At 39.1% G+C, this 23,066-nt stretch overlaps 1 pseudogene; it reads right to left on the bottom strand.

Annotated features, from left to right (window-relative positions):
* Positions 1–1,318: 1,318 nt before the first annotated feature.
* The window catches only part of LOC117096966, a 37,792-nt pseudogene continuing 16,044 nt past the window's right edge, over positions 1,319–23,066 (bottom strand).

The following is a 23,066-nucleotide window of genomic DNA, read 5'->3' on the forward strand; positions in this document are numbered from 1 at the left end:
AGTGTTAGAAAAATAACTCATGAGTACTAGGCTTAATAGCTGGATGACAAAGAAATCTGTACAACGAACCCCCATGACACGTTTACCTATGTAACAAAACTGTACATGTACCCCTCAGCTTAAAAGTTAGATTTTTTAAAAAGGTATTGTTTTATTCTCTTTTGTTTGATTGTACTGTTAAAGACAAAATACAACAAATATAGTTTGAAGATCTAATTGGCTTTTATTTGTGATTCTAGAATCAGGCAACACTTCATTCTATAAAACAGAATTAGTGATCCACTGGATATGATAGAATGGTTGGTTTTTGTAAGGTGGGAATAAGACAACAGAATGATAAATAAAAGTGCATTGGTTAACATAAGTTACAAGTCACTTTTCTTGTAAGAGTTAAAACAGAGAAGACCTCTTGATTATGCTGACTTAGGAAGATTGAGCTCTTTGACTAGTTGCTGTGAATCTCCTGTTTTCAGGAAAAACTGCTCTGTTTGGGGCTATACCAGCTTCCTTAAAGTTCAGTTTGATTATGAGGCACTTTGCATGAGTGACACTATTTTGGTTTGGTTTGATCTGTGGGAGTCTGGGTGCAGAAGGCTGGTCCAAAACAATGGATTCCCATAAACTGTAACAGCACTTAGTCATAAACACCTTTCTCAGAATTATGTTCAGCATGTGAATGTCCCTGATGTCCATTTGTAGTCAGATATCAACTCCTTTGGAATCCAGGAAGAATTTTATTTTGACTATATTTAATGTAAATCTGTTTTATAGAAGAAGAATTTAAAAATATATATCTTGCAGTATATGTACAGAAAATACACTCCTATTGAAAAAGTTCTTGATGACCTAGACAGAATCTAAATAGTTATCTAGCATTTAGTCTGCAAGCCTACAGAATGCTAGATAATGTGATATAGTTAATTTTAGCCAAAGTCTTGCTCATCTGAATATAACAGTTATAATTTCTAAGAGTCGTGTTAAAAATAAGGCAGTATTATTTAAAAATTAGTACTATAATGCCACCTACCTGAGTGACACATGGTCTGATGTATTTGCTTGCATATTTTAAAGAAAAAAGTAGGCCGGGCGCAGCGGCTCACGCCTGTAATTCCAGCACTTTGGGAGGCCGAGGCAGGTGGATCACCCCAGGTTGGGAGTTCGAGACCAGCCTGACCAACATGCGGAAACCCTGTCTCTACTAAAATACAAAATTAGCTGGGCATGGTGGCACATGCCTGTGGTCCCAGCTACTCGGGAGGCTGAGGCAGGAGAATTGCTTGAACCTGGGAGGTGGAGGTTGCAGTGAGCCGAGATTGTGCCATTGGACTCCAGCCCGGGCAACAAGACCAAAATTCCATCTCAAAAAAAAAAAAAGGTAACATCAAATTCTATTTTTACAATTATATTGTGCTCAAAATATCTGACTATGTATTTTAGGCTAGGTTCATAGTCTTTGTAGTAAAAAAATTAATCTTACTAAATTCAGCTTTCAAGAGTCATATTAAATAATAATTTTATTGTCAGCATTATATGTAAGGCTACATTTCATGACTATAGATTCAATAAAACAGCACGACTATAATGAGAATAGCTAATCATAGTGATTTATTAATGCCAGTGTTTACATTTTACCTCTTTTAATGTAATAATCCCATGTGCTGTAAGTAGAGTGTACTATCGTTATCCCTGTTTTACACATAAGGAACTTGAAGCACAGAGAGTATTGAATATTAGCTGAATATCACATTGTTTATAAGTGCTAGAACTGGTATATAGAGCTGACTCCACAACCCTGGCTCCTCACTGCCATACTACAGTACCTCATATATATGAGGAAAATATATACAAGAAAAGTTGCTTTGTGTGAGATTTGCTTTAGCAAATCTTACTGTAGCAAATTTTACTACAGTATCATTATTTATCATTTAAAATTAGAAATAGCCAGGCGTGGTGGCTCACGTCTATAATCCCAGCACTTTGGGAGGCCAAGGTGGGTGGATCACAAGGTCAGGAGTTCGAGACCAGCCTGACCAACATGGTGAAACACCGTCTCTACTAAAACTACAAAAATTAGCCGGGCATGGTGGTGGATGCCTGCAATCCCAGCTACTCAGGAGACTGTGGCAGGAGAGTCGCTTTAACCGGGGAGGCAGAATTTGCAGTGAGCCGAGATCGCGCCATTGCACTCCAACCTGGGTGACAGAGCAAGACTCCGTCTCAATAAATAAATAAATAAATAAATAAACTAAAACTAGAAACACTCTAATTTCAGAATTCATCCAGATAAATTGAAAAGCGTTGATATTACTGATGATTACAAGGAGGCTTGAGGTTAAATAAAAGATTTAGAAAAAATGTTTTGATGAAGACAGAGTTCAGATATGTTACAGTAAAATAGTTTTTTTTTTTTTTTTTTGAGACGGAGTCTTGCTCTGTCACCCGGGCTGGAGTGCAGTGGCTGGATCTCAGCTCACTGCAAGCTCCGCCTCCCGGGTTTATGCCATTCTCCTGCCTCAGCCTCCGGAGTAGCTGGGACTACAGGCGCCCGCCACCTCGCCCGGCTAGTTTTTTGTATTTTTAGTAGAGACGGGGTTTCACCGTGTTAGCCAGGATGGTCTCGATCTCCTGACCTCGTGATCCGCCCGTCTCAGCCTCCCAAAGTGCTGGGATTACAGGCTTGAGCCACCGCGCCCGGCTAATAGTTTTACATACTTCTTATGACCATTAGTAGTAAGCAAAAATGTGTAATTTTGTTTTTAAAAAATGGCACTGATGACATTGACTGTAAGTTCAGTCTATTCTAATTTATTTAGACTTTGTATTCCTGCATTCAGTAACACTCTTAGCAGTTTTGAGGGGCATTATGAAATTTGATATGATTATGAAGACTATAACTTCAGAAACTAGAAGAGATTTGCAGTTACCTTGATTTCGTCAGGTAAGCCAAAGAACAACAACCACAGAGAATAAACTTCATCAGTTCTTTGCTCTAACAGGTGCTTTGTTACTCTTCATGTCTATGTTTGATGTTCTGAATAACCTTAATTTTCCTTCCTCCCTCCCTCCTTTTCTTTCTCTCTTTCTTTTTCTTTCTCTCTTTCTTTCTTTTTCTTTTCTTCTCTTTCCTTTTCTTTCTCTTTCTTCTTTTTTGTTTTGACGGAGTTTTGCTCTTGCTGCCCAGGCTGGAGTGCAGTGGCGCAATCTCGGCTCACTACAACCTCTGCCTCCTGGGTTCAAGCAATTCTCCTGCCTCAGCCTCTCTAGTAGCTGTGATTACAGGTGCCTGCCACCACGCCCAGCTACTTTTTTGTATTTTTAGTAGAGATGGGGTTTCACTATGTTGGCTAGGCTGGTCTCAAACTCCTGACATCAGGCGATCCACCCATCTCAGCCTCCCAAAGTGCTGGGATTACAGGTGTAAGCCATCACGCCCAGCCTACTATGCATCCTTTCACAGTTAAATTTTTTAAATGTGGATCTCGTGAATTTAGAATTCATTATAATTCACAGACAGAACCAAAGATTACCTTTGGCTTAGGCAGAGAGAGAGTGGCAGGCTCAGCTAAGCAATTTGACCCACACCCAACCAGCAACTGCTGTTTTTGTTACCTAATGTGCAAAATCCACACAGCTTATTCTATTTACAAAGTTGTAAAGTGATAGAAAGCTTTTTCCATTTTCCAACCAAGTGTTGTACAGGGTGTCAGCAGCATGTTTATGAAAACGAAGCAACTTCATGACAGTTAATCAAGATTCTCCAGCTTCCCATTGTCAAGAGTCTCTGGACCTCTGAGGGCTTGCCCAGGCATTTTTGCCCAGGTCCATGTGGAACTACAAGTTCCTCTATGCCTCCAAATAGCCAAACAGTGTCCCAGAAATGTTTGCTCCAATCTTTGTCTTATTTGTCTCATGCACCCTGTGCTAGGAGCTCTGTTCATCTGTATCCATTTACTGGTAACATGCTCCTGTTCAGCAGATAAATGAGTTTGTCTTCTTGTCTGTAACAGGCTGAAAACGTGCAGGGTGAGATCTCCTCCACCCAGTCCTGTCCATCTGTTCATCATATTCCATGACCACGTGTCCTGATCTTTTCATCTCCCATAGCTGATGTGGCTGCTCTATGCTTCCAAAAACTTACATAATATTAAATCTTAGAACATTTACAAGTTGTCAGGGAACATGTACCCACCCAAAAGTAATAACATTCCCCCCACTTTTCTTTCTTTTTTTTTTTTTTAAAAAAACCTTATGGTTTATTTCAGTGGAATTGAAAAAAGTAGCCAATTTTTTCCACAATTGGAATTGGGGCTTGGTGAAGGGAAGTGGTAAATACAGTTTGGAAAGGAATGTTCTGCTAAGAAATTCAGATTTTATGAGCCAAGGAAAACCATCATATCTTTTTGTTGTTGTTTTAATGTGAAATGATCAGAGCTGTGCTTTAGGAATATTAATCTGACTACTATGTTTTGAATGAATTTAAAAAAGGAGAAAACAGAGTCATGAAATCCAGTTACTGCTGTAGGATCAATCTGGGTGAGCAAGTAATGAAATCCTGAACTAGTGAAGCAGCAGTGTGAATGAAGAAGAGGGAGATAATGGTCAGTGGAATTCATATGACTTGGCAACTGAATACATAGTTGAGGAAAAAGGAAATGTTAAAGGTAACAGGTTTTGAGATGTCTGTTGCCCATTCCTAGTGCTAATAAAATTATAGAAATATGGAACAGAAGAAGAATCTCCATTCTGCATTTAGGATGCTAGTGAAACATCCACAAAGACGTTATTAACCAGGCAATAGAAATATAGAAACCCTATTATAAGTTTCGAATATCTCTTTACTGATGGATTATGAAAATAGATGGAATTTCTGTGTGCGAGTGTGGAGTATACAAATATATGAATTGTATGAGATTTTAAAAGTCACTGAGAAAAAAGGATCAACGAAGCAACAAAGTAAAGAAACAGTCAAGTAGTGTGAGGGGACTTATGAGAGTACAGAATCACAGAAAGCCAGGGAGAAGAGTTTCAGGCAGAAGGTTTATCTGCTTGTGGTTTGTTGAGCTTCTTAAATCTGCAGATTAATGTTTTTAGTCAAATTTAGTATGTTTTCAGTCATTCTTTTTAAAAATATTTTTCTGTCCCTTTCTCTCTCTTGTTTCCTGCTGGAACTCCCATTATATGTATATAATATTGGTATACTTGATGTCCCACAGGTCTCTTTTCTTCAGCTGGGATAATTTCTGCTGATCTGTCAAGTTCATTGATTCTTTCTTCTGCTATTTTGAATCTGCTATTGTGTGCTTCTAGTGAATTATTAACTTCAGTTTTCCAATACAGAATATGTATTTGGTTCCTTTTTCTATCACCTGAGAGTTTCTATTTGTTGATTCATTGCTGTCATTTTATTATTATTATTATTATACTTTAAGTTCCAGGGTACCTGAGCACAACATGCAGGTTTGATACATAGGTATACATGTGCCATGTTGGTTTGCTGCACCCATCAACTCGTCACTTATATTAGGTATTTCTCCTAATGCTATCCCTCCCACAGCCCCCCACCCCCCAACAGGCACTGGTGTGTGATGTTCCCGGCCCTGTGTCCAAGGGTTCTCATTGTTCAATTCCCACCTTTGAGTGAGAACATGTGGTGTTTGGCTTTCTGTCCTGGTGATAGTTTGCTCAGAATGATGCATAGTATTCCATGGTGTATATGTGCCACATTTTCTTTATCCAGTCTATCACTGATGGACATTTGTGTTGGTTCCAAGTCTTTGCTATTGTGAATAGTGCTGCAACAAACATACGTGTGCATGTGTCTCTATAGTAGCATGATTTATAATCTTGTGGGTATATACCCAGTAATGGGATTGCTGGTTCAAATGACATTTCTAGTTCTAGATCCTTGAGGAATTGCCACACTGTCTTCCACAATGGTTGAACTAGTTTACAGTCCCACCAACAGTGTAAAAGTGTTCCTATTTCTCCACATCCTCTCCAGCATCTGTTGTTTCCTAACTTTTTAATGATTGCCATTCTAACTGACATGAGATGATAATCTCATTGTGGTTTTGATTTGCATTTCTCTGATGGCCAGTGAAGAGCATTTTTTCATGTGTCTGTTAGCTGCATAAATATCTTCTTTTGAGAAGTGTCTGTTCATATCCTTTGCCCACTTTTTGATAGGATTTATTTTTCTTGTAAAAAAAAATTAGATCCCATTTGTCAATTTTGGCTTTTGTGGCCATTGCTTTCAGTGTTTTAGTCATAAAGTCCTTGCCCATGCCTATGTCTTGAATGATATTGCCTAGGTTTTCTTCTAGGGATTTTATGGTTTTAGGTCTAACATTTAAGTCTTTAATCCATCTTGAGTTAATTTTTGTATAAGGTGTAAGGAAGGGATCCACTTTCAGTGTTCTACATTTGGCTAGCCAGTTTTCCCAGCATCATTTATTCAATAAGGAATCCTTTCCCCATTTCTTATTTTTGTCATGTTTGTCAAAGATCAGATGGTTGTAGATGTGTGGTGTTATTTCTGAGGCCTCTGTCCTGTTCCATTGGTCTATATATCTGTTTTGGTACCAGTACCATGCTGTTTTGGTTACTGTAGCCTTGTAGTATAGTTTGAAGTCAGGTAGCGTGATGCCTCCAGCTTTGTTCTTTTTGCTTAGGATTGTCTTGGCAATGCGGGCTCTTTTTTGGTTCCAATATGTTAATTTTTTAAACATGGTTTATTTTAGTTATTTGAATGAAATAGCTGCTTTGAAAAATAGCTACTTAATATCTTTTTGTCTGCAAATTTAGCATTTGGGGATAACCAGAGACTATTTCTGTTCAATTATTTTTTTCTCCTGAATATGGGTAACATAATCTTGGTTTTAGCACGTTATAATTATTTTGTTGGAAAGTGGACATATTAGATAACATGTTGTAGTAAGTTTGGATTCTAATTTTTTTAAACTTTATGAAAGCTATTATTATTGCTATTTTTTTCTTTTTTTCAAGATGCAGTCTTGCTCTGTTGCCCAGAGCTGGAGTGCAATGGTGCAATCTCGGGTCACTGCAACCTCCGCCTCCCACGTTCAGGCAATTCTCCTGCCTCAGCCTCCTGAGTAGCTGGTATTACAGGTACATACCACCACGCCTGGCTACTTTTTGTATTTTTAGTAGAGACGGGGTTTCACTATGTTGGCCATGCTGGTCTCAAACCCCTGACCTCATGATCTGCCTGCCTCAGCCTCCCAAAGTGCTGGGATTACAGGTGTGAGTCACCACACCTGGCCTATTTTTTGTTTCTTTAAGTGACTTGCCTGGGCAAAATTTGTAAAAAGTCTTTCCTCTACCATTTGCACATGCTGATATTTCTGCTCAGTTAAAATATACACATACAGGAGAGGTTCCAAGATGGCCAAATAGGAACAGCTCCAGTCTATAGCTCCTAGCGTGAGTGATGCAGAAGATGGGTGATTTCTGAATTTCCCATTGAGGTACCAGGTTCATCTCACTGGAGCTTGTCGGATAGTGGGTGCAGCCCATGGAGCAGGCGGGGCATCACCTCACCCAGGAAGCACAAGGGGTCAGGGAATTCCCTTTCCTAGCCAAGGGAAGCCATGACAGATGGTACCTGGAAAATCAGGACACTCCCACCCTAATACTGCACTTTTCCAGTGGTCTTGGCAAACCACACAGCAGTAGATTATATCCCGTACCTGGCTCGGAGGGTCCCATGCCCACGGAGCCTCACTCACTGCTAGAACAGCAGTCTGAAATGTAACTGCAAGGTGGCAGTGAGGCTAGGGGTGGGGCGTCCACCATTGCTGAGGCTTGAGTAGGTAAACAAAGCCTCCAGGAAGCTCGAACCAAGGTCAAGGAGGCCTACCTGCCTCTGTAGACTCCACCTCTGGGGACAGGGCATAGCTGAACAAAAGGTAGCAGAAACTTCTGCAGACTTAAACATCCCTGTCTGAAAGCTTTGAAGAGAGTAGTGGTTCTCCCAGCAAGGGTTTGAGATCTGAGAATGGACAGACTGCCTCCTCAAGTGGGTTCCTGACCCCTGAGTAGCCTAACTGGGAGACACCTGGCCGACTGACACCTCATACAGCTGGGTGCCCCTCTAAGACAAAGCTTCCAGAGGAAGGATCAGGCAGCAACATTTGCGGTTCTGCAATATTTGCTGTTCTGCAGCCTTCGCTGGTGATACACAGGCAAACAGGGTCTGGAGTGGACCTCGAGCAAACTCCAACAGACCTGCAGCTGAGGGTCCTGACTGTTAGAAGGAAAATTAACAAACAGAAAGGACATCCACACCAAAACCCCATCTGTACGTCACCATCATCAAAGACCAAAGGTAGATAAAACCACAAAGATGGGGAGAAACCAGAGCAGAAAAGCTGAAAATTCTAAAAGTCAGAGGGCCTCTTCTCCTCCAAAGGAAAGCAGCTCCTCACCAGCAGCAGAACAAAACTGGACAGAGAATGACTTTCACAAGTTGAGAAGAAGGCTTCGGATGATCGGTAATAACAAACTTCTCTGAGCTAAAGAAGGATGTTCGAACCCATCGTAAAGAAGCTAAAAAACCTGGAAAAAGATTAGACAAATGGCTAACTAGAATAAACAGTGTAGGGAAGACTTTAAATGACCTGATGGAGCTGAAAACCATTGCACGAGAACTATGTGACGCATGCACAAGCTTCAGTAGCCAATTTGATCAAGTGGAAGAAAGGGTATCAGTGATTGAAGATCAAATGATTGAAATGAAGTGAGAAGAGAAGTTTAGAGAAAAAAGAGTAAAAAGAAATGAACAAAACCTCCAAGAAATATGGGACTATGTGAAAAGACCAAATCTATGTCTGATTGGTGTACCTGAAAGTGACAGGGAACCAAGCTGGAAAACACTCTTCAGGATATTATCCAGGAGAACATCCCCAACTTAGCAAGGCAGGCCAACATTCAAATTCAGGAAATACAGAGAACGCCACAAAGATACTCCTTGAGAAGAGGAACCCCAAGACACATAATTGTCAGATTCACCAAAGTTTAAATGAAGAAAAAAATGGTAAGGGGAGCCAGACAGAAAGGTCGGGTTACCCACAAAGGGAAGCCCATCAGGCTAACAGTGGATCTCTTGGCAGAAACTCTACAAGCAAGAAGAGAGTGGGGGCCAATATTCAACAGTCTTAAAGAAAGGAATTTTCAACCCAGAATTTCATATCCAGCCAAACAAAGCTTCATGAGTGAAGGAGAAATGAAATCCTTTTCAGACAAACAAATGCTGAGAGATTTTGTCACCACCAGGCTTGCCTTACAAGAGGTCATGAAGGAAGCACTAAACATGGAAAGGAACAACCGGTATCAGCCAATGCAAGACATGCCAAATTGTAAAGACCATCGACGCTAGGAGGAAACTGCATCAACTAATGAGCAAAATAACCAGCTAACATCATAATGACAGCATCAAATTCACACATAACAATATTAACCTTAAATGTAAATGGGCTAAATGCTCCAATTAAAAGACACAGACTGGCAAATTGGATAAAGAGTCAGGACCCATTAGTGTGCTGTATTCAGGAGACCCATCTCACGTTCAGAGACACACATAGGCTCAAAATAAAGGGATGGAGAAAGATCTACCAAGCAAATGGACAACAAAAAAAAGCAGGGGTTGCAATCATAGTCTCTGATAAAACAGACTTAATTTTTTTTTTTTTTTTTTTTTTTTTTTTGAGACGGAGTCTCACTCTATCGCCCAGGCTGGAGTGCAGTGACGGATCTCAGCTCACTGCAAGCTCCGCCTCCCGGGTTTAGGCCATTCTCCTGCCTCAGCCTCCCGAGTAGCTGGGACTACAGGCGCCTGCCACCTCGCCCGGCTAGTTTTATGTATTTTTTAGTAGAGACGGGGTTTCACGGTGTTAGCCAGGATGGTCTCGATCTCCTGACCTCGTGATCCACCCATCTCGGCCTCCCAAAGTGCTGGGATTACAGGCTTGAGCCACCGCGCCCAGCCTAAAACAGACTTTAAACCAACAAAGATCAAAAGAGACAAAGAAGGCTATCACATAATGGTAAAGGGATCAATTCAAGAAGAAGAGCTAACTATCCTAAATATATATGCATCTAATACAAGACCACCCAGATTCATAAAGGAAGCCCTTAGAGACCTACAAAGAGACTTAGACTTCCATACAATAATAATGGGAAACTTTAACACCCCACTGTCTACATTAGACAGATCAATGAGACAGAAAGTTAACAAAGATATGCAGGAATTGAACTCAACTCTGCACCAAGCAGACCTAATAGACATCTATAGAACTCTCCACCCCAAACCGACAGAATATACATTCTTCTCAGCACCACATCGCACTTATTCCAAAATTGACCACATAGTTGGAAGTAAAGCACTCTTCAGCAAATGTAAAAGAACAGAAATTATAACAAACTGTCTCTCAGACCACAGTGCAATCAAACTAGAACCAGGACTAAGAAACTCAATCAAAACCGCTCAACTACATGGAAACTGAATAACCTGCTCCTGAATGACTACTGGGTACATAACGAAATGAAGGCAGAAATAAAGATGTTCTTTGAAACCAATGAGAACAAAGACACAACATATCACATTTAAAGCAGTGTGTAGAGGGAAATTTATAGCACTAAATGCCCACAACATTAAGCAGGAAAGATCTAAAATTGACACCCTAACATCACAAAAAGAACTAGAGAAGCAAGAGCAAACACATTGAAAAGCTAGCAGAAGGCAAGAAATAACGAAGATCAGAGCAGAACTGAAGGAGATAGAGACACAAAAACCCTTCAAAAAATCAATGAATCCAGGAGCTGGTTTTTTGAAAAGATCAACAAAATTGATAGACCACTAGCAAGACTAATAAAGAAGAAAAGAGAGAAGAATCAAATAGATGCAATAAAAAAATGATAAAGGGGATATCACCACCAACCCCACAGAAATACAAACTACCATCAGAGAATACTATAAACACCTCTACGCAAATCAACTAGAAAATCTAGAAGAAATGGATAATTTCCTGGACACTTACACTCTCCCAAGACTAACCAGGAAGAAGTTGAATCCCTGAATAGACCAAGAGCAGGCTCTGAAATTGAGGCAATAATTAATAGCCTACCAACCAAAAAAAGTCCAGGACCAGATGGATTCACAGCTGAATTCTACCAGAGGTATAAGGAAGAGCTGGTACCATTCCTTCTGAAACTATTGCAATCAATAGAAAAAGAGGGAATCCTCCCTAACTCATTTTATGAGGCCAACATCATCCTGATACCAAAGCCTGGCAGACACACAACAAAAAAAGAGTTTAGACCAATATCCCTGATGAACATCGATGCAAAAATCCTCAATAAAATAGTGGCAAACCGAATCCAGCAGCACATCAAAAAGCTTATCCACCATGATCAAGTGGGCTTCATCCCTGGGATGCAAGGCTGGTTCAACATTCGCAAATCAATAAACGTAATCCAGCATATAAACAGAACCAAAGACAAAAACCACATGATTATCTTAGTAGATGCAGAAAAGGCCTTTGACACAATTCAACAGCCCTTCATGCTAAAAACTCTCAATAAATTCGGTATTGATGGAACATATCTCAAAATAATAAGAGCTATTTATGACAAACCCACAGCCAATATCATACTGAATGGGCAAAAACTGGAAAAATTCCCTTTGAAAACTGGCACAAGACAGGGATGCCCTCTCTCACTATTCCTATTCAATACAGTGTTGGAAGTTCTGGCTAGGGCAATCAGGCAAGAGAAAGAAATAAAGGGTATTCAGTTAGGAAAAGAAGAAGTCAAATTGTCCCTGTTTGCAGATGACATGATTGTATATTTAGAAAACCCCATCGTCTCAGCCCAAAATCTCCTTAAGCTGATAAGCAACTTCAGCAAAGTCTCAGGATACAAAATTGATGTGCAAAAATCACAAGCATTCTTATACATCAGTAACAGACAAACAGAGAGCCAAATCAGGAATGAACTTCCATTCACAATTGCTTCAAAGAGAATAAAATACCTAGGAATCCAACTTACAAGGGATGTAAAGGAGCTCTTCAAGGAGAACTACAAACCACTGCTCAGTGAAATAAAAGAGGACACAAACAAATGGAAGAACATTCCATGCTCATGGATAGGAAGAATCAATATCATGAAAATGGCCATACTGCCCAAGGTAACTGATAGATTCAATGCCATCCCCATCAAACTACCAATTAGTTTCTTCACAGAATTGGAAAAAACTGCTTTAAAATTCATATGGAACCAAAAAAGAGCCCACATTGCCAAGACAATCCTAAGCAAAAAGAACAACGCTCGAGGCATCATGCTATCTGACTTCAAACTATACTACAAGGCTACAGTAACCAAAACAGCATGGTACTGGTACCAAAACAGAGATATAGACTAATGGAACAGAACAGAGCCCTCAGAAATAGTACCAATCATCTGCAACCATCTCATCTTTGACAAACCTGACAAAAACAAGAAATGGGGAAAGGATTCTCTGTTTAATAAACAGTGCTGGGACAAGTGGCTAGTCATAAGTAGAAAGCTGAAACTGAATCCCTTCCTTACACCTTATATAAAAATTAATTCAAGATGGATTAAAGACTTAAATGTTAAACCTAAAACCATAAAAATCCTAGAAGAAAACCTAGGCAATACCATTCAGGACGTAGGCATGGGCAAGGACTTTATGACTAAAACACCAAAAGCAATGGCCACCAAAGCTAAAATTGACAAATGGGATCTAATTAAACTAAAGAGCTTCTGCACAGCAAAAGAAACTACCATCAGAGTGAAAAGGCAACCTACAGAATGGGAGAAAATTTTTACAATCTACCCATGTGACAAAGGGCTAATATCCAGAATCTACAAAGAACTTAGATAAATTTACAAGAAAAAAATCAAACAACCCCATCAAAAATGGCAAAGGATATGAACAGCCACTTCTCAAAAGAAGACATTTATGCAGCCAACAGACACATGAGAAAATGCTCATCATCACTGGCCATCAGAGAAATGCAAATCAAAACCACAATGAGATACCATCTCAAACCAGTTAGAATGGTGATCATTAAAAAGTCAGGAAACAACAGGTGCTGGAGAGGATGTGGAGAAATAGGAACACTTTTACACTGTTGGTGGGACTGTAAACTATTTGTAGAAGACAATGTGACAATTCCTCAAGGATCTAGAACTAGAAATACCATATGACCCAGCCATCCCATTACTGGGTATATACCCAAAGGATTATAAATCATGTTGCTATAAAGACACATGCACACATGTGTTTATCATGGTACTATTCACAATAGCACAGACTTGGAATCAACCCAAATGTCCATCAATGACAGACTGTATTAAGAAAATGCAGCACATATACACCATGGAATACTATGCAGCCATAAAGAAGGATGAGTTCATGTCCTTTGTAGGGACATGGATGCAGCTGGAAACCATCATTCTGAGCAAACTATTGCAAGGACAGAAAACCAAACACCACATATTCTCACTCATAGGTGGGAACCGAACAATGATAACACTTGGACACAGGGTGGGGAACATCACACACGAGGGCCTGTCGTGGGGTGGGGAGAGGGGGGAGGGATAGCATTAGGAGATATACCTAATATAAATGACGAGTTCACGGGTGCAGCACAGCAACGTGGCACATGTATACATATGTAACAAACCTGCACGTTGTGCTCATGTACCCTAGAACTTAAAGTATAATAAAACATATACATATACACGCTCATACATATACATATGTATCAATATTTATATACACTAATATATAATGGATATGTATACATATATTTGTATATCTACAGTATATCTACACACACACACTTCCATATACATACATACACATCTCTAAACCTGGATTCCTAAAGGTTTTCCCATGCCAGTATGGCTTAGTGATTGGATAGAGGTTGTGCTGAAATCCCTGAGCCAATGAAGTTTTTGTCTTTTGCCAAAGGATCTCTATGTGGTAAGGGAACTCACTCAAGAGTTCAGGTGCTCTCAGGCCCACTCAAGCTCCAGCTTTTACTTACCACTGGATCTTTTCTTATCCTCTCTTTTATGCAAACAAATTCAGGGGCAGCCAGGACTGAGTGACTAGCTCGGGCCTTCTCCAGGAAACATACAAAGCCAGGGTAATATTCTCCAACTGTGACTACAGCCTCAGACTAGTAGAGCCATTGGCTTTCCCTGTTTACCCACCTCAGAGATCAGCACTTTTATCAGATATGCTGCTGGGAGTGGTCGTTTCTCATCACTCCAGATTGAGTGAGCTCTCATTGATCAGAAAAGAGAAGCGGCCCGTCCTCGTGGGTTGGCCAGCTTTACAAATCCTCTGTCCTTACTGAAGTGAGGAGTAAGGGGAGGGAGGATATGCAAGTAGCTTCAGGCTAGAATGCCACAGATTCTCATTATTCTTACATTCAGCAGTTTTTCAAGCCTAAATGCTTCTCAGGTTGTTGTATGCCTTTGGTTGATTTTCAGAGTGCCAAAATGATTGTTTTTGTCAATTTTATCCAGCTTTATAGTTGCTTTTTACAGAGAGAATTTGTCTCCTCACTTGGCCATAACCAAAAGCTCACCACTTACTATCTTTAAAAGAATCACTTATGGCCGGGCGCGGTGGCTCAAGCCTGTAATCCCAGCACTTTGGGAGGCCGAGACGGGCGGATCACGAGGTCAGGAGATCGAGACCATCCTGGCTAACACGGTGAAACCCCGTCTCTACAAAAAATTACAAAAAACTAGCCGGGCGAGGTGGTGGCACCTGTAGTCCCAGCTACTCGGGAGGCTGAGGCAGGAGAATGGCGTAAACCCGGGAGGCGGAGCTTGCAGTGAGCTGAGATCCGGCCACTGCACTCCAGCCTGGGCGACAGAGCGAGACTCCGTCTCAAAAAAAAAAAAAAAAAAAAATCACTTATATATTAATTCTGTTTCATGTTTACATGCAAGATATTTTTTTAAAAATATCTAAATATACTACTCCCTTTTATAGTGTTTAGGAATCTGACCTTGTAATTTTAAGAGACTAATTAGCTCAAATCTAGTTTCATTTTTAAATTTTATATCTTGCTTTTTTCCTATGTCAAAATGATTTATCTCATAAGAGGATAGTAAGAAAACTGAAAAGTGATCAGGCCATTTCTTATGCCTTCATAAAAACTGCTCAAGATGATATGATTGAGGAAGAGTACGAAGATCAATGTGCATGGGTCTACATCATTCTAGGACTGACTTATTTCCCCATAGAGTGGAAATCTTCTACTTCTAACTTCTGTGGCAATAAATTCTTTTTTTTAAAGCATGATTACATGAGAACTCTTCAGAGAAAAGAACTTGAATCTCTTCTTTTCATATCACAAAAGCTTACTCTAGTGAATTCTGAGTAACGCAAACTGAGAATTAAATTTAGAATTTGCAGGGTCATGAGCTTCTACCCAGATTATCTCAGGAAAAGGTATTAAACAGGAGCATCATTACCCCATTAATCATAAAAAAAGGCCAACTGACACAACTGTCTATTCTTTGAGGTAGCAAAAAACCGAGTCAGGCAGGCATTGTTTTGTACTCATTTAGTAATTCTGATATTCAAGACTATTCCTGAGACAGAAAAGTATCTGGCTCTCTAAAGGTCAGGCAAGTCTGGACTGCTATGATGATATTCTCAAAGATGAGTTATGTTCCATGCAAGTATATTCACTAAACGTGTATGGTACCAAATAATCTGACTCCAAGTAACAAAAAAATAGCTTTTGGGTGTTTTCCATGCCTTTAGACATGACGAACATAGACTATTTAATTGTATAAAGATTTTCCTGGCATATCTTCCTTTTGGAAAAAAGTCCTGAAAGTTCTTCTGTTTTATGAAATATTCTAGTCTCTGTTCTGCACTATATTATTTTACGTAGAACTTACAGTCTTAAAAAAGAATGTTTTGTTTAAAAGCTCCCAAATTGACTAATATTATTGCTATTATAGTTTGTTTTTACATAGTGTTTAATAGAACATTTGTTGTGATTAAGCAAGATTGCTTCTTTGTCTCCTTTTCTCTTTTCTTCCAAATAGTTCAATGCCATTATAACTTTCCTCTAACAGAGATGGGAATGTTTTCCTTCGCTGAATCCCCATCTCATGAGTCTACAGTCTTGAAACTCTTATTTTAACAGAACAGTCATCTGACTCGGTTTGGCTGTCTCTTACCAAAATCTCTTGGCAGCAACAGAGTAACCCTTGCTGGTACCTGTGAGAGAAAACAAAGGGTCTGCTTTGAGTACAGCAGAAGATAAAAAATGAACTTGATACTTCTTCACATCTTAAAACATTTTTTTATTTAAGAAATATGCTAAGTTGTAACATTAACATTTAAATTCCTAGGAACCATCTTTATAGTTGATTATATTTTTATTGGTGAAATATATCACAACTACATTCTATTCCACTCTGTTATAGTGATGTTTGTTATTTATAAATAACTTTATTATTTGTACCTCAGTATAAAATAGCTACATAATAATGAAATGTTTAATAATGTTCTGCAAAGAGGAAAAAAAGCATAAGGGATATTGACCATCTTGGATTGTTTTTCATGAATTCGGAGTCCTCAGCAAGTGATTTTAGAAACTCAATCAACTTAGTTCAAATAAGCAGTCTCTGTTGATTAAAATAGTCTTTTCTGTCATCAGAGTATTCCAATTCTAAACTCAGAGAATTTAGGAATTTCAGTTTGTAATCAGAAAGCACCCTGGTGAACTATGAATAGTGACAAAGGCTTTAAGGAAGATTTATCCCAACTTTGGTAGAACCTGGGGAGTTGTCTTTTACGTTTTATCATGTACCTTTCTAGTAACTGCAGTTCTTCTATCCCACAGTGGTTCTCTTTAGTTTATGGGAAATTTAAGTCCTGATATTAAATCCTTATTAATTTCTGTAACCTCCTTGGTTACACTGGCCTGTAAACAAAGCTCATTTCAGTCTCTGCTCAAATCCTTGGAAAAGTTAGTTAATATCTCTGAAACTCAGTTCTGCCTGTAAATATATAAAATGAAAGGAACCAATTAGATGCCTAGCTATAACATTTCTTGATTTGAAGTGTTTATACTTTTTTAGAATCACCACTCTCCATATATTTGTGTGAGCTAATCAACTATTCTCTATATATCTACTCATGGCCTCCTTGGTACAACCAATCCTTTCAGACCTTAACTTACCGTGTTCCTGTGTCCAAGAATCAATTCAACTGAAATGGCTGGTCAGAATCATTTTTTCTCTTGATTACAAGGGTTCTCCGAACACCAAGCTTCCTCAAATGATAAAATACCTGCTCCAGAAGAATCTCTCAATATGGTGCTGAATTTGCATAGGTTATTGATCCTAATTTCTAGACTCTGAATGGAGGTTAATTGTGCTTGGAATAGTGGTTCTCAAATGCATAAGGACTTAAAATCCACAGGGTTAGTGCTGGGTGAGGCAGAGGTCAGTAGCTCTTGAACTGGATAGTAAACATCAAGAAATTGAGAAATAAGAAACAGGAACTTTGGGATGCTTTGAGGAGCATACTTAAAACCACCACAGCCTCAGATGTTTGTGTTGAAGGAGTAAGATGGCCAAGAAAAAAAAAAATGTTAGGTCTGAGACTTTACTCATTCCAATAACAGACCTGGCAGAGAAATCATTACCCATTTTGCAACACAGCCTTAGGGCAAGTCTGGGCAAGCTCTGGGTGGGCAAAAAATAGGCTTTCCAAAACTCACCTAGCTTTCCAGCCCACCCCACGTACATGCCCCACACATGAAGTCTTCCCTTCTTTCCTTTCTTTCCCCTTCTCCCCTCCTCCTCCCTCTCTCTCTTTCTCTCTTCCAGAATGAATGATTTGTATGACTGTGTAATGTGTTTGTCAGACAAGTCCATCAGGGACTTAATAGTCCCATAACAGGGTAAGAGAGAGATATGAGTCTTGTGGTCATCGTAAGTGGTTGGGCTTCCCCACTACCTCATTCATTTATGTTAGCTAACTATTAAAATCTAGGTCTTTACTAATTTATAGTTCAAATATCCATACGAGTGTGTGTTTGTGTGTGTGGGTCTGTGTGTGTGTAAACACTGAGGGCTATTTTTCCAAATGAACTGATGATGACCTCCAACTTGTGGTTCAGGAGAAGGAACTTTATGTCCTACTTTTGCTCTGGAAAAATGAAACAACTGCTAAGGGGGAGTAGTCATGATGGAATTGTGCATGTGTGTGTTAGGTAATATTGGGTGGAAAATTAAGGGATATTTTCCTTTGTAGTATTCCAAATAAATCTGTTTATGTCATAGATAGTTACTTGGAATAAATATCTTTCTTCATGAATGTCCTCTTAATTTCCAGAAAATCTTATAAATGTTTGTCAGTAAGGTTCTTTAAATAAACTTTGTTTCAATCATAATAATACTAGCCACCATTGAGCATTTACAGTTCCTGGCATTGGGTTCAACACTTTGCATTCTTTGTCTTTCATCCTTATATTCTCAAAAGACGGGGCATTGATATTCCCAGAAAACTGAGATTTGGGGAGGCTAAGTAAATTTGCCTAAGGTTCTAGAACAAATACATTGTACAGCTGTTATTGATCATAGATCTGACTGGCTCCAACCACTGGACACTTATCCGTTGTCACATAAGGGGATTCAGACAGATATCTAGCTTATTTTATAACTGTTCTCATTTGGTGAGAGATTGTCTATAAAGATATTTGGTTTTTGTGAGCTTTAATGGCTGATGTAAAACAATTTGGTAATTATTTTTAATTTAAAAAACCTTATAATCAATCTAAACATACTCCTATGTCATATACTGAGACTCTTAGAAAATATTTTAGAGTAGAGGTTAGCAGTCTTCAGATACTGAATTATAATGCCATCCACTTTTAAAGAGTGATATGACACTTTCAAGAATTTAGACTTCAGATGGCTTGCAAAAGTACACCTATATCTAGAGCAATACTTGGATATAATATTTCCTGAAATACAGTCTTTCTCTTAAAGAAAAAAATAATAATATTAGTTCAGGTCCTTGAGATATGAGGCAAGGATTAGAGATTTGTTAAGTAAATGTTGACCCAGACTATATAAATCTAATGATGAAAATCCCTTTAAAAATTTTTAAGGAGATTGGAGAACAGTAAATAATATTTATTGAAAGCCTGTTGTATGTTATGTGCTACTAGGAGCTTAGACAACATAACCTCACGTGGACGTTACAACTGCTCTGGAGGCCAGTCATTGTTCTTGAGTCAGGCTTTTTTTTCTGGTATAAGAAACAGAGTTGCCCCCTCATGCTGTCTCAAAAGGCATGAGTTATTTTAAGGGAGAGTGGGTGGAGGGTTTGTACAGTAAGGGAACCAGGAAGCTCATGGAATTGTCATACAATCTGGCCTTACAAGCACTTCAGTTACAACTCTGTCAAAATGGGAAGGGGCTCAAGAAACTTGCTCTTCCCATCTAAGGAAAGGATGGTATTTTTCAGCTTTTGGTGAGATGATTTATCTTCAGAATGGGTCTAATCTGAAAACAGACCCCACTGGGCAGAAACATGAAATCTATGTTCATAATTATGTAAATGAAATGAAAATTACTTGCATTGTTATACCATCTATATAAAAATTATAATTTTCTGTTTATTTTCCCACAATTTTTGCTGTAGTTATATTTTTTGGTTACATTACCTTTTATAATAAAATAGTGACAGGTTTTACATAATAATCTGTAATTGGCTTTTTAATGAAATGTGCTTTCCATGGAAATACTCCAAACTTGACACTGGTGTCAATTCCATTGTGCTCATTCACATATAGAATACACACTACACATTTTCACATATACACATACATATATAAAGGCACACATACTTAACGCATAATTCATTTAAGCATGTTTATTATTGGACACTTGAGTTGTTTTCAGTATTTTGCTAATTTAAACAACACCATGTTGAACAACTTTGCATACATACAGTTTCACACGTATGTGCATATATTCTAAGAAGTGGAATTGCTGGATGCAAATTTACGTACCTTTTAAAGATTTGTTACTCCAAATCCTGTATTTGTCCTCCAAATCCTCTCTCAAAGGAATGTACCAATTTATACTTCCACCAGCATTGTATGAGACTATTTCTGTGTACCTTCCTCAAACCTTCACATTTTTCTAATTTGAACACTTTAGGTATGACCAGACTGTAGAGCCTCAGGTTACTACTTATTTACCAATTGTTTTTCAGCTGATACTTTTAAGGTTCTGCTCCAGTTGGGCCACAGACTCCTATTTCCTTTCCTTTTAGGATAATGCTGGCTATGGCTCATTTAGCCTAATTTCTGTTTTCTGCCCTAGTACAATAGCCTCCTTTGTCCATGCTTAAACGATTTCAGAAATCTAAAAGGGAATTTTCCAATACATATACCCGCTTCTTTCATGTCAGTAAAATAAAAGCATTATAGGACTCCTCAATTTGATATGTGATCTCAACTAGTCTGTTAATACTAAACTGCAGACACTCAAAGGTGAGAATCAGTCCTAGGAAGATTATGCACAACCAGTCTACAATGCAAATATTAAGCAGGCTCAAAAGTAGATCTGTAACTACAGCTGCAGCTCCATCAAGGCAACAAGTGGACACATCCTGGCAAAGTGCAATCTGACCTCCTTTGTTTTACATTAGCTCATTGTTCTTTAATACATTTTAACTTGAAAAAGTTAAATAGCCTTCAATAACAAGACAATTATGGTGTCATAGAATTAGTGCTGAAATCTTCCAGCTCACATACTAGACAAAACCTAGTTCTTCCAATAACTATCTGGAGGATCCCTGAAGAGGATGCTAACCACATGACTATTGCTTCCCTGATTCAACCCACCCCTGAATGGCATGAAGGCTGTTAGCTCAGTGAAGAGGCTTTGAAACACTGTCCTGTAGACTGGCATGGACAGGCTGCACTTCAGATTTGTCTAGAGAGATATAAGACATGATCCATGGCCAAGGAATCAGGGTGGGGAGGGTCTCAGACATTTTTAAATTCCTCTAGTAATTTTGGTGAATAGTTCTAGTCTTTGGAACTATGGCTCAGAGTATCAAAGAGAAATGTAGCTCCTGCTCCCATCCTGTGAACTTTACATAACTGCCTAGAGCTATGTTATCTAATATGGTAGATAGAGCCACTAGGCACATGTGGCTATTGGCCACTTGAAGTATGCATAGCTAGTCAAGATTTCAAAAACTTACATTAAAATGATAATGTTTTGGACATAGGGGGTTACATAAAAGTATTGTAAGACCTAATTTCACCTTTTTAAAACATATTTGAATGTGGCAATAAAGCATTTTAAGTTACATAAATGGCTTACATTATATTTCTACTGGACAACTTTGATCTAGAAGGCATAGTTCCATAGCTCAGGAACTTTGAGTCATAAAATTTTATTTTATTTTATTTTTGAGACAGAGTCTCGCTCTGTCACCCAGGCTGGAGTGCAGTGGCCGGATCTCAGCTCACTGCAAGCTCCGCCTCCCGGGTTTACGCCATTCTCCTGCCTCAGCCTCCTGAGTAGCTGGGACTACAGGCACCAGCCACCTCGCCTGGCTAGCTTTTTGTATTTTTTAGTAGAGACGGGGTTTCACCATGTTAGCCAGGATGGTCTCGAACTCCTGACCTCGTGATCCGCCCGTCTTGGCCTCCCAAAGTGCTGGGATTACAGGCTTGAGCCACTGCGCCCGGCCGAGTCATTAAATTTTAAAGTTAAAGGAATCTTGTAGATGAAACAGTTCTCTCACTTTGAGAATGAGGAAACAGGCACCCCATTGGTAAAGTGACTTATTCTGGTAACCTGAGTTGTTGGTAGAGCCAGGATGTTCCCGAATCCCACAACTCTAGATTTCCATCCAATGCTAGCTTCTCCCTCCCATGCTGCTCATCTTGGGCAACAGCAGCCACACCGAGTGTTTTAGGATTCCTACAATTCTGAGGCATAGAAAGCCTCACCACTCATAGCCCCTGCTGTAGTCTCTGCTCACCAGATTCTGTCTGCATAACTAAGGCATCCAAATTCATTACTACAGAACCATAGTCATGCCCTTAAGCAGATGCCTCCTCTTTTCACCATCTCATATTATTAATTTTGCCTAAACCACATGGAGCTATGGTTTTAGTGAGGCCTTAGTATCTTTCTAACATGTTTCCAAAAAATAAATTCTACTTATTTGAGTGGTGTGACACTCACTAGTAATATTTCTCCCACCTCCACGTTTACTAACATTCTGGTTTTCTCTGCCTCCAGGGAACAATGTTTCTTCTTCTCCAGTACTAGTTAGAAGGATCAAGTGCTGATGGGTGATGAGCCCCTCCCTGGCTCCTGCCCTTTAGCCATAAAAACAAGTTATCTTTTTGGATGCCATCAGCAGAGCCTTGCTTATATAACCGTTTTTTTAAGCCAAAAATAGTTTTTCTTCTTTCTCATCTTTTAATAAAATATGTGAGAACTTTAATAGTGTTATTGGTAAGCATCCAAAATATTTAGAAACTACTTCCCCTGCCACAGAAATATTTGCTGCTCTGAAGGGTGCATTCAAAGGATCTACTTTCCCCAATGATTCCCAGCCTGTTGAGATTCATGCATGTATGTCCCAAAATGTTTTAAAATCCATGGGCACGTGTGTGTGTGTTGTTCAAAGTCAGTGCAGATGCATAGAAATGCTCGGCCCGTGTGTATTGCATTTTGATGTATTTCCTTCTGAATGCCTCAGGTTTAAGCTGAGCTGTCAAGTGTAGAATTTAGAGGGAGTAATTAACCCAAGTCACTGATAAATTAAAATGTCCCCAGGCAAATAAGACTATGTGAATAAATCTGATTTTGTAATGATTTCTTAGAACAGGTCACAAAAATACTTTCTAATTTCAGTCCTTTACTGTCTAGCTGAATCCTTGCTGCTGGAAGAAGGCAGGCAAGTCTTCTTTGCCTTTCCTCAAAGCCCAGTA

Source organism: Trachypithecus francoisi, unplaced genomic scaffold (assembly GCF_009764315.1).
Source record: "Trachypithecus francoisi isolate TF-2019V2 unplaced genomic scaffold, Tfra_2.0 Lachesis_group15, whole genome shotgun sequence".
Classification (NCBI taxonomy): Eukaryota; Metazoa; Chordata; class Mammalia; order Primates; family Cercopithecidae; genus Trachypithecus; species Trachypithecus francoisi.